Raw genomic sequence first — 12,764 nt, forward strand, 5'->3', positions numbered from 1 at the left:
TGAGAGAGGGCATCCCTGTCTTGTGCCAGTTTTCAAAGGGAATGCTTCCAGTTTTTGCCCATTCAGTATGATATTGGCTGTGGGTTTGTCATACATAGCTCTTATTATTTTGAGATACGTTCCATCAATACCTAGTTTATTGAGAGTTTTTAGCATGAAGGAGTGTTGAATTTTGTCGAAGGCCTTTTCTGCATCTATTGAGATAATCATGTGATTTTTGTCTTTGGTTCTGTTTATGTGATGGATTATGTTTATTGATTTGCGTATGTTGAACCAGCCTTGCATCCCGGGGATGAAGCCAACTTGATCTTGGTGGATAAGCTTTTTGACATGCTGCTGGATTCGGTTTGCCAGTATTTTATTGAGGATTTTTGCATCGATGTTCATCAGGGATATTGGTCTAAAATTCTCTGTTTTTGTTGTGTCTCTGCCAGGCTTTGGTATCAGGATGCTGCTGGCCTCATAAAATGAGTTAGGGAGGATTCCCTCTTTTTCTATTGATTGGAATAATTTCAGAAGGAATGGTACCAGGTCCTCTTTGTACCTCTGGTAGAATTTGCTGTGAATCCGTCTGGTCCTGGACTTTTTTTGGTTGGTAGGCTATTAATTATTTCCTCAATTTCAGGGCCTGTTATTGGTCTATTCAGGGATTCAACGTCTTCCTGGTTTAGTCTTGGGAGGGTGTATATATCTAGGAATTTATCCATTTCTTTTAGATTTTCTAGTTTATTTGCACAGAGGTGTTTACAGTATGCTCTGATGGTAGTTTGTATTTCTGTGGGATCGGTGGTGATATCCCCTTTATCATATTTTATTGCATTTATTTGATTCTTCTCTCTTTTCTTCTTTATTAGTCTTGCTAGCGGTCTATCTATTCTGTTGATCTTTTCAAAAAACCAGCTCCTGGATTCATTGATTTTTTTGAAGGATTTTTTGTGTCTCTATCTCCTTCAGTTCTCCTCTAATCTTAGTTATTTGTTGCCTTCTGCTAGCTTTTGAATTTGTTTGCTCTTGCTTCTCTAGTTCTTTTAATTGTGTTTTTAGGGTGTCGATTTTAGATCTTTCCTGCTTTCTCTTGTGGGCATTTAGTGCTATAAATTTCCCTCTACACACTGCTTTAAATGAAAGACACAATTTTTACAATAGTCCTGCCACAGCCCCAAGGACTTCTGGGCTGCTTTCAGAAGCATCTTCAGAATCTATGGCTGGTTTTTAATATCTTTCATGGTGACATTTATGTATTCTTTAAAAACAGATTTGATTTTTAATAAATAGTCAAATGACACTTAGAGTTAAATTCTGGTGGAAGCTATTTGCTAACTTAATGGTAAACTTTGGCAAGTCAAGTAAGTTCTCCGGACCTTCATTTTCACATCAGAAACTAAGGAGGTTAAACTGAATTATTTCTACCATTACACCCAGCTTTGATGTGCTGTGACTGATTCAATGATTTCAAATCTGGTAAATAAGGTGATCAAAGTAGGGTTTTCATTAAAACCAGGTACAATTATATAATAATGAGACAACTGACAGCTTCTCATTTACAATGGTCTGACATAACTTTTCAACTTTACAATGGGATGAAAGCAATACACACATTCAATAGAAATCATACTTCAATTACCCATACAACTATTTTGCTTTTCACTTTTAGTATAATATTTAATAAGTTATATGAGATATTCAACACTTTATTATAAAATAGGCTTCATGTTATATGATTTTATTCAACTGTGGGCTAATGTAAGTGCTCTGAGCATGTTTAAGATAGGCTAGGCTAAGCAATGAAGTTTGGTAGATTTGGTGTATTAAACACATTTTCAGCTTACCATATTTCTAACTTATGATGGGTTTATTGGGATGTAAGCCCATTGTAAGTCAAGGAGCATTTGTAGTTTGCTTATATGCGTTAAGACTCTTCTGTAGGCCAATTCTAAAAGAGAAGTTCCAAAAATAGTCTAAACAATTGGAAGAACCATTCTGAACACCATTCCTCACTTTGTGGGGCATGTGTATGTATTCTGGTACACTATTTAAAAATAAATTTTAAAAAACCAGAAGAGGTATGAAAGGCAAATTCCTATGTGTCTACTAACTTTACTTTCATCAAATATAATCTCCCTAAGACATTTCACACAATCCAGTTATTCTGCTGTAAGAGAACAGTCTTTTAAGAATAAGTACTACAAATGAAGGCACAAGGTAAAAGAAAAGGCCCCTCAAATAGCCTCCCTCAGTTACCTTCCAAATTACGCTGTTGAAGTTGCAAAGAAACCTATAATGGCCATCAGGGAGGCAGAAGACAGGTGACAAAATTTCTGGGCAGAAAGGAACTGGCATGTTCTTTGCCACCTGTGTGTCTTGCCAGGCCATCTGCTGGGAAATCGGGCTGTTCACATTGCCAACACAAGGCAGTTTCACACCAACCCCAAATAGGAGCCCAGAGATGTTTCAAAATCGACAAATTCTTGACAAAAACATCAGCCAAAACCTGATATGTTCCAGGGACAATTCCAGGGATGTTTAATTAGAAGGAAGGCACTTAGCTTATCTAATTTTGTGTCATTTTATGAATGCCACTCACTCACTCACAGGAATATATTTCTTCAGGTGGATGGGAGGAGTACATATGTCAAGAAGTTTTCAAAGCCATTTTAGGACACCTCTTACATCAATTGACAATGATTCATAAAAGATGCAAGTCAGGAATTCTAGGACAGTCCAACCCAGGACAGAAAGAAACTGGAACATACTCAGGGAGGCTTATCATTTGAGGAATTTTGTTTCCTGGGACAGCCATGTGGTAGACAGCCACTAGCCATTCAGAAAGTTGATAAGCTGCTGTTTGCTTTCATGTGCATGTTGAAAAGCATTTGGAATGTACTTCCTTTGAGAGCTGGTTTCATCTAGAAAAAGCTCAAGTAAGTAATTCCAATTACTGAAATAAACACTACTGAATTCACTTAAAGGGACCAAAAATTTCCCCAAAAAAGAAAATATTATGGCCCCTTATAACTTTTGATGCAACCCGATGCTGAGCCCCTTGATGTATTTCTCACAGCTGACAAAATCTGCTTTCTTTTAGGTAAGTGTGCTATAATCGTAAGAATCATTATCCCCTTACATGTGAATTAAAATGGAAAAAACATGGATCTTGTAAATTACAACTCATAAAAATGTTCCAGAGTAAAGCCAGCACAGGGAAGGGACATGACTCACTGAAGCCCTGTAATTCTGGGCAAGGACCATATATTTTAGGCTCCTCCTTGAGTTCATGACTTTTAAAAACCATCAATAAAATGATATAAATAGCCAGATTATAATCCTGGAAGAAAAGTGAGCTTTTGGAGGTATGACTGGACAACACAGCTGGAGACTAGTGTGGCAAAGCAGACATTTCTCATGTGAGCCTACCTCACGTTCATTTCCTCTTTTTTCCTTTTAAACAGAAGTCAGATATATCACGCTTGGCTGGAATTAAGCACAATAATCCCATTCTCCTTTGTCAGTGACTGGTCTAGGGGAAGCCACGTGGTCTGAGACGTGAGAGAAAGTCTGTCAGGATGCTTCTAGGAAGCCTTCCCAGGTAAAAGAAGAGATGGTTGTGAGAAGAGCTTCTCACTGTCCTGGATGCACTGCTCTCTTGTCCCCTCCAACACACACACATACACATACACCCACTTCCTGCCTTGGGACACAGTTGAGTGAGAATATGATGCATAGAGCTGTAGCATCCACATGGTGACCATGTGTTAACAAGAGGATGGCAGATTAGAAGGCTGGAAGAGTCTATGCCCCAATGACATTGTTGAGCTGCTGAACCAGCCCTGAAGTCACTTGCCTCTAATCTCCTACATAAGTAAATAATACATGTCCTTATAGTTAAGCCATTGTTATTTGGGTTTTCTGCTACTTGGAGTCAACTGCATGCAAACTAACTGATTCATGTATTAAGGGATGAATGAGAGGCAGTAGGGCAGAAGCTACTGTCTTGATCTTCCTGAGGATGTCCTACTTCTAACGAGACATGCTTTGAATTTTCTGACATTAAAAATTACCATAACAGCATCAGCACAGAAATCCTAATTATTACAGTTGCCCACTATCTTCTTGATTGATTAACAGGCAACTGAATGTATTCATTCACTCATACTCTTGTGCAAACATTCCTATGTATGTGTGTGGTGCATCTAGTACTCACGTGGGATACAGAGATTTCTCACACAGGATCTTTACTTCTAGGAGGATATTGTGTAAAGGGGAACAAAGTCACAGCACAAGATGATACAGGCTATGATAAGGTTCTGAATATACCTGCCTAAAACAAAATATTGTCTGAGGTTATTGTACCCATAGGTTAGAAATTTCTTTCATAGGAATAAAATAAGATTGATAGATGGCTAGCTAGATTAATAAAGAAATAAGAGAGAAGATCCAAATAAACACAATTAGAAATGACAAAGGTGACATTATCACCAACTCCAGAGAAATACAAAAAAACCCCTCAGAGACTATTATGAACACCTCTCTGCACACAAACTAGAAAACCTAGAAGAAATGGATAAATTCTTAGAAACATACAACCTCACAAGATTGAACCAGGAAGAAATTGAATACCTGAACAGACCAATAACATGTTCAGAAATTGAATCAGTAATAAAAAAACCTACCAACCAGAAAAATTCCTGGACCAGATGGATTCACAGCTGAATTCTGCCAAATGTGTAAAGAAGAGCTGGAACTAATCCTACTGAAATGATTCTCAAAAAATCTAGGAGGAGGAACTTCTCCCTAACTCAATCTATGCAGCTAGCATCATTCTGATATCAAAACCTGGTAGAGACACAATGAAAAAAGAAAACTCCAGGCCAATATCCCTGATGAACATAGCTGCAAAAATCCTCAACAAAATACTAGCAAATCAAATCAAGCAGCATATCAAAAAGCAAATCTATCACAATCAAGTAGGCTTTAATATTGGGATGCAAGGCTGGTTCAACATATACAAATCAATAAAGATGATTAATCACATAAACAGAACTAAAAACGAAAACCACATGATCATCTCAATAGATGCAGGAAAGGCCTTCAATAAAATTCAACATCCCTTTATGTTAAAACCCTTAACAAACTAGGCATTAAAGAAACACACCTCAAAATAATAAGAGCCATCTATGACAAACCCACAGCCAACATCATACTGAATGGGCAAAGGCTGAAAGCATTCTCTTTGAGAATCGAAACAAGACAAGGATGCCCTCTCATTACTCCCATTCCACGTGGCACTGGAAGTCCTAGCCAGAGCAATCAGACAAGATGAAGAAGTAAAAGGCATCCAAACAAAAAGACAGAAAGCAAACATCTCTCTTCTCCAATGATATGATTCTATACCTATAAAACCCTGTAGTCTCTGCCCAAAGGCTCCTAGAACTGATAAACAACTTTAGTAAAGTTTCAGGATACAAAATCGATGTACAAACATCAGTAACATTTCTATACATCAATAATGTCCAAGCTGACGGCCAAATCAAGAATGCAATCCCATTCACAATAGCCACAAAAAGAGTAAAATACCTAGGAATATCATTAACCAGGGAGGTGAAAGATCTCTACAATGAGAATTACAAACACTGCTGAAAGATGACACAAACACACACAAATCAAACACTCATAAATCAAAGTAATGGCAACAAAAGCCAAAATTGACAAATGGGATCTAATTAAACTAAAGAGCTTCTGCACAGCAAGAGAAACTACCATCAGAGTGAACAGGCAACCTACAAAATGGGAGAAAATTTTCGCAACCTACTCATCTGACAAAGGGCTAATATCCAGAATCTACAATGAACTTAAACAAATTGACAAGAAAAAAACAAACAACCCCATCAAAAAGTGGGCAAAGGATATGAACAGACACTTCTCAGAAGAAGACATTTATGCAGCGAAAAAACATATGAAAAAATGCTCATCATCACTGGCTGTCAGAGAAATGCAAATCAAAACCACAATGAGATACCATCTCACACCAGTTAGAATGGCAATCATTAAAAAGTCAGGAAACAACAGGTGCTGGAGAGGATGTGAAGAAATAGGAACACTTTTACACTGTTGGTGGGACTGTAAACTAGTTCAACCATTGTGGAAGACAGTGTGGCGATTCCTCAGGGATCTAGAACTAGAAATACCATTTGACCCAGCCATCCCATTACTGGGTATATACCCAAAGGATTATAAATCATGCTGCTATAAAGACACATGCACACGTATGTTTATTGCGGCACTATTCACAATAGCAAAGACTTGGAACCAACCCAAATGCCCATCAATGATAGACTGGATTAAGAAAATGTGGCACATATACACCATGGAATACTATGCAGCCATAAAAATGATGAGTTCATGTCCTTTGTAGGGACATGGATGAAGCTGGAAACCATCATTCTCAGCAAACTATCGCAAGGACAAAAAACCAAACACCGCATGTTCTCACTCATAGGTGGGAATTGAACAATGAGAACACATGGACACAGGAAGGGGAACATCACACTCTGGGGCCTGTTGTGGGGTGGGGGGAGGGGGGAGGGATAGCATTAGGAGATATACCTAATGCTAAATGACGAGTTAATGGGTGCAGCACACCAACATGGCACATGTATACATATGTAACAAACCTGCACATTGTGCGCATGTACCCTAAAACTTAAAGTATAATAATAAAATTAAAAATAAAACACTCATAAATCAGAGATGACACAAACAAATGGAAAAACATTCCATGCTAATGGATAGGAAGACTCAACATTGTTAAAATGGCTATGCTGCCCAAAGTAATTTACAGATTCAATGCTATTCCTATCAAACTACCAATGTCATTTTTTCACAGAATTAGAAAAGGCTCTTTTAAAATTCATAAGGAACCAAAAAAGAGCCAAACAGCCAAAACAATCCTAAGCAAAAAGAACAAACCCATAGGCATCACACTACCTGACTCCAAACTATAGTACAAGGCTATAGTAACCAAAACAGCATGGTATTGGTATAAAAACAGACACATACATTAATGGAGCAGGTTAACGAACCCCAAAGTAAAGCTGCACACCTACAACCATCTGATATTCAACAAAGCCAACCATAACAAGAAATGGGGAAAGGATTCCCTATTGAATAAATGGTGCTGGAATAACTGGCTAGCCATATGCGGAAGATTGAAACTGGATCCCTACCTTTCACCATATACAAAAATCAATTCAAGATAGATTAAAGACTTAAACATAAAACCTAAAACTATAAAAACCCTAGACAAAAACCTAGGAAATACCACTCTGGACATAGGCCTTGGCAAAGATTTCATGACAAGGACTCCAAAAGCAATTGCAGCAAAAACAAAAATTGATAAGTGGAACCTACTTAAACTAAAGAGTTTCTGCACAGCAAAAGAAACTATCAACAGGGTAAAGAGACAACCTATGGAGTGGGAGAAAATATTTGCAAACTATGCATCCAACAAAGATCTAATATTCAGAATCTATAAGGAACTTAAATGAATCAACAAGCAAAAAAAACAAAACAACCCATTAAAAAATGGGCAAAGAGACACTTCTCAAAAGAAGACGTACACGTGGCCAAAAAGCATATGAAAAAATGTTCTATGTCACTAATTATTAGAGAAATGCAAATCAAAACCACAATGAGATAACATCTCACACCAGTCAGAATGGCCATTATTAAAAAGTCAAAAAGTGGCCTTTGAGACCCTATGCTCAGGCCCGCTCCCAGACTGTAATGTGTACTTTCATTTTCAATAAAACCCCAATTCTTTCCTTGCTTTGTTTGTGTGTTTTGTCCAATTCTTTGTTCAAGACACCAATAACTTGGACACCCTCCACCGTTAACATATTTTGGTGAACCAGCCAGGAGGAAGAGTCAAGCAGGTTCGCTAGGGCCGCTCAGGGAGAGAGAACCTAGAAGCCTGGCATGCTGGCAAAAGGGTAAAAAAAGCTTTTTATGGTTTGGATCTTCTGGAAACATCAGAGAAAGACTGTCCTTGCCATCCACACTACAACAAAACTTCGGGAGCTTGAACTTTGGGTTCATGGTGTTGCAACTGAGAAGGGCCCCTCCACACTGGAACAGTGCACCCACTGGAACCATGAGAGACCATCAAGCTTCAGATGATCATGCAACAAAGGCTCCAGTCAGTTCCAGGTGAAGACACCACCGCTGGCCATCAAGAAACTACCCTGCCTCCACTAGATAGAGCAGAGTGAGAGTTCCGTGATCCCCAATAGGTAAAGACTACGCCCCAGGTCAGCATGAAGCAGTTACAGAAAAAAAAGACCATCGGTCCCTCTCCTTCCCATAAAGATTTATGAGGATCACATCTCTAAGTGGGGAGATGACGCAGGAAAATAGAGTCTGGAAGCAGGGAACACAGGCCGATTCACACTTCAGCTATAACAGGAAATATCCTCTCCATAGGGCATACACCGAGTAAATGACTTTGTAACTTTTCTTCATCCGCTTGATTTACATAGGGTGTACCCCAAGTAGAGGTATTTAAACTCACAAAATCTCTGTAACAGGGCCTTTGAGCTCCTATGCTCAGGCCCATGCTGTGGAGTGTCCTTTCATTTTCAATAAAATCCTTCATTCCCTCCAAAAAACAAAACAAAACAAAAAAAGTAAAAAAATAACAGATGCCAGAGAGGTAGCAGAGAAAAGGGAACACTAATACACTGCTGATGGGAAGGTAAATTAGTTCAGCCACCATGGAAAGCAGTTTGGAGATTTCTCAAAGATCTTAAGACAGAACTACCTACCATTCAATCCAGCAATCCCATTATTGGGTATATACCCAAAAGAATATAAATTGTTCATTTATGTGAACAATGTATATATATTCACATTTATAAAGTGCATATAAATTATGCACATAAATTTATACACATTTAAAATGTGCATGTATGCTTATTGTAGCACTTCCCACAATGGCAAAGACATTAAATTAACCTAGGCTCCAATCAACAGTGGACTGGATAAAGAAAATGTGGTACATGTACACCCTGGAATACTATGCAGCCATAAAAAAAATAAAATCATGTTTTTTGCAGCAACATGAATGCAGCTAGAGGCCATTATCGTAAGCAAATTAATGCAGGAACAGAAAGTCAAATAGTGCATGTTCTCACTTATAAGTGGGATCTAAACATTAAATACACATGGGCACAAAAAAGGGGACAACAGGCCAGGCACAGTGGCTCACACCTGTAATCCCAGCACTTTGGGAGGCCAAGGTGGGCAGATCATGAGGTCAAGAGATCGAGACCATCCTCGCCAACATGGTGAAATCCCATTTCTACTAAAAATACAAAAATTAGCTGGGTGTGGTGGTGTGCGCCTGTAGTCCCAGCTACTCGGGAGGCTGAGGGAGGAGAATCACTTGAACCCAGGAGGTGGAGGTTGCAATGAGCCATGATCGCACCACTGCACTCCAGTCTGGCGACAGAGCGAGACTCCATCTCAAAACAAAAAACAAAAACAAGCAAACAAACAAACAAACAAACAAAAAAACGGGGGGACAACAAACACCAGGGCCTACCTGAGGGTGGAGGTTAGGAGATGAAGACTGAAAAACTACCTACTATGCTCACTACCTTGGTGACAAAATCATTTGTACACCAAATCCCAGTGACATACAACTTACCCATGTAACAAACCTGCACATGCACCCTCTGAACCTAAAATAAAATATGGAAGGAAAAAAAAGTAAAGAGCTATAACATTGTATTGTGCTCTAAAAATTAGAGGGAACAGAGCAGCTTAATTACAAGTGGCCAGTTTTTCAGCTCTATATTCTTATGCTTGTTATGAGATCAATAAAAATTATTTCCTGATTTTCTAGTTCTAAACATGCCAAGAAAACAACTGCCCTAACCTGGTATGCTAACATTAATAAATCATAATTATGTTCTCAATACTGTAATAAAAGTGTACAGTAGCCTGAAAAAAGAAATTTCTTTCATAGATATATACAATGAAAGTCACATAATATTTCCCTAGGAATGATGTTTTTTCACATGAAGTCAGCTGGCTAAATAACAACAACAAAAAGGGCTGACCACCACCCAGTTTTCATTAATAACCAGTATGTTCTACAATGATAACACATGACAAAAATACCTTTATTGCACAGGTAGCTTCTATGTGTTTCAACTTCAACCTCTGGCAAAGCCATTAAGTATGCAATTTATCTTCAGTTCTTCCCTGGCTTGGTGGTAATATTTGCCTTCAAATACTCAATGACCCTCTGCCCTCTTTAATCCCTCAACACCCTTAAAAAGCAGAAAAGCATCTGACTTTTGGTCACTCATAGCTACAAATTATACTGTAGCTGATATTCATTCATACTAAATAATTAACCTCAGTGGGCATTTCTATTTTAAGTGCCTTTATAAGTAACTGAAAAATAAAGCCTTGTTTTCTTTGTTAGAAAGTTTGAGAATCAGTAAGGAGGCAGAGGTAGTGGGTTGGGGGCATATGAGGCCTATTCCCTGGTCCTAAAGACAAATGCCTATTAGGGCGACTTGTGATAATACAGGTGAGAAGGAGAATGAATGGTCCGTGGTTTGTCTTGCAGAAGTCCTGTCTTCTGGCATAGAAAGGGTTTCTTTCCTTTCTCATGGGCGTCTTCAAATCAACCATCAGCCCCTCCTTGTTGACTGTGAGCTGGACCCTTTTGCCAACCTCCCTATACCAATCCAACTCAGTCTCACCCTCCTCCTCTCCACACCAACCCAACTCAGCCTCACCCTCCTCCTCTCTATACCAACCTAACTCAGTCTCACCCTCTCCACACCAACCCAACTCAGTCTCACCCTCCTCCTCTCCCCACCAACCTAACTCAGCCTCACCCTCCACTTCTCCACACCAACCCAACCCAGTTTCACCCTCTACCTCTCCACACCAACCCAACTCAGTCTCACCCTCCACCTCTTCACACCAACCCAACTCAGTCTCACCCTCCACCTCTCCACACCAACCCAACTCAGTCTCACCCTCCATCTCTCTATACCAACCCAAATCAGTCTCACCCTCCTTCTTCTTTCTGCTTGAACACTTGTAGAGGCTTAAGAATATTTTGATTTCTAGCACAAGTGATATGCTTGATAAACATTTAAAAACATTTGAAACTATAACCAAAGCCACTCCCCCTCCCCTTCTATCTAGATGTTCTGAAACACATCCCTATAGGCATCTTTATTATTTTTCTGAGTTTACAAAATCTCTGACAAAGAACTTTCTCACTGGAATGACCTTCTTCCGTAAGTGCTATTATCGTGCAACAAAAACACCCAGTCTAGTGAAAATGAGCAAAACTTTATATATTTTACAGACTTGGGATAAAAGGAGAAAAAAAAGTTTATTAATATTTTACTTTACCTTTTATTAACTGATGTAGTAGTTGTTAACAGTGGCATATACATATAGCCTTGTACATAAGAGGTGCTAAATAAATATGTATTGAATGCAAGCATGGGAGTCTGCTCAGTAACAGGAAACTAAGAATTTAATCTGCATACAATCTTTTCCACAGTAAAGTGTCATCTGAGTACCTGATGGGACTCTTTCCAGCTCTGCCTGCCAGCCCATAATTGGCACACAGTGGGGCCACTGGTCAGCAGAGAGCCATCTTCTTCTTTATTTTTTGAGACAGAGTCTCACTCTGTCACCCAGGCTGGAGTGCAGTGGTGCGATCATGGCTCACTGCAGCGTCAACTTCCCAGGCTCAGGTGATCCTCCCACCTCAGTTTCCCAAGTAGCTGGGATTACAGGCACACGCTACCACACCTAGCTAATTTTTGTATTTTTTGTAGAGCTGGGGTTTCACCGTGTTGGCCAGGCTGGTCTTGAACCTTTGGCTCAAGCGATCCTCCCACCTAAGCCTCCCAGAGTGCTGTGCTTACAGGCATGAGCCACTGTGCCTGGCCTAGAGAGCCATCTTCTAACAGGAGCAGGAAACCCTGTTGGCTCCGGGTTGTTCTTAAATCCTGATCCTGCTTCACCCTCAGCTTGACTTTGACCCCTAACAAGGTCTCAGCTCAGTTAGTTTCAGGCCGAGCTCCTCACTGGGCCCTACATGGACTCCCTGTCATAGCCTCTGAGTCTATAGGTGATGACCTCTCTTCTTACTTCCTGGTCCAAACAGAGTTGTTTGAAAGGCTGTCCAAAATAAAATTATAGGCTTGTAGAACTCATCCAAAGCAACTGCTCATTTTACTTAGAGTACCTTATTTATTCATTCTCTTCTATTTAAATTCAAGTAGGAATGAAAGATGAAGAAGATTTTTGGAAAATCTGGGAATATGGAATGCAGAATGATGAAGTCAAGAGGATGATTCACGGATTAAGATGCTATACTTATAAACAAACCTTTAAGGGAAACCAAATGTTATCATTGTGTGTAGGTGAGTGTCAAAAACAAATGTTGAAAAATTGCAAACAATTGGCACAGCACTGGTTTACTGCATGGAAATGCACCCTTCCTGCTGCCTCCTCACAGACTCACACTCAGTATTAACACTCACACAAGAACAACCGCTAATTAGATTGAGAGACAGCATGGGTAGGGCAAGCTGTCAGGTCTTCACATAGTCTACCCTTTCTATTTTTGCCTCTTTTAAGAGCCTTCAAAAGGTTAACATTCAACACTATGGTAAATTAAAGCCCAGCCATCAGACCTCCATAGCCAAGGAAGAAGTTAGCAA

The 12,764-nt window shown here is 39.4% G+C and overlaps 1 protein-coding gene across 3 annotated transcripts in view; it reads right to left on the bottom strand.

Moving 5' to 3' along the window:
* Positions 1-12,764, bottom strand: part of VWA8 (von Willebrand factor A domain containing 8) — a 395,962-nt gene that overhangs the window by 52,703 nt on the left and 330,495 nt on the right. The gene's annotated exons all lie outside the window — the stretch shown is intronic.

This window comes from Pan troglodytes, chromosome 14 (assembly GCF_028858775.2).
Source record: "Pan troglodytes isolate AG18354 chromosome 14, NHGRI_mPanTro3-v2.0_pri, whole genome shotgun sequence".
NCBI classification, from domain to species: Eukaryota; Metazoa; Chordata; class Mammalia; order Primates; family Hominidae; genus Pan; species Pan troglodytes.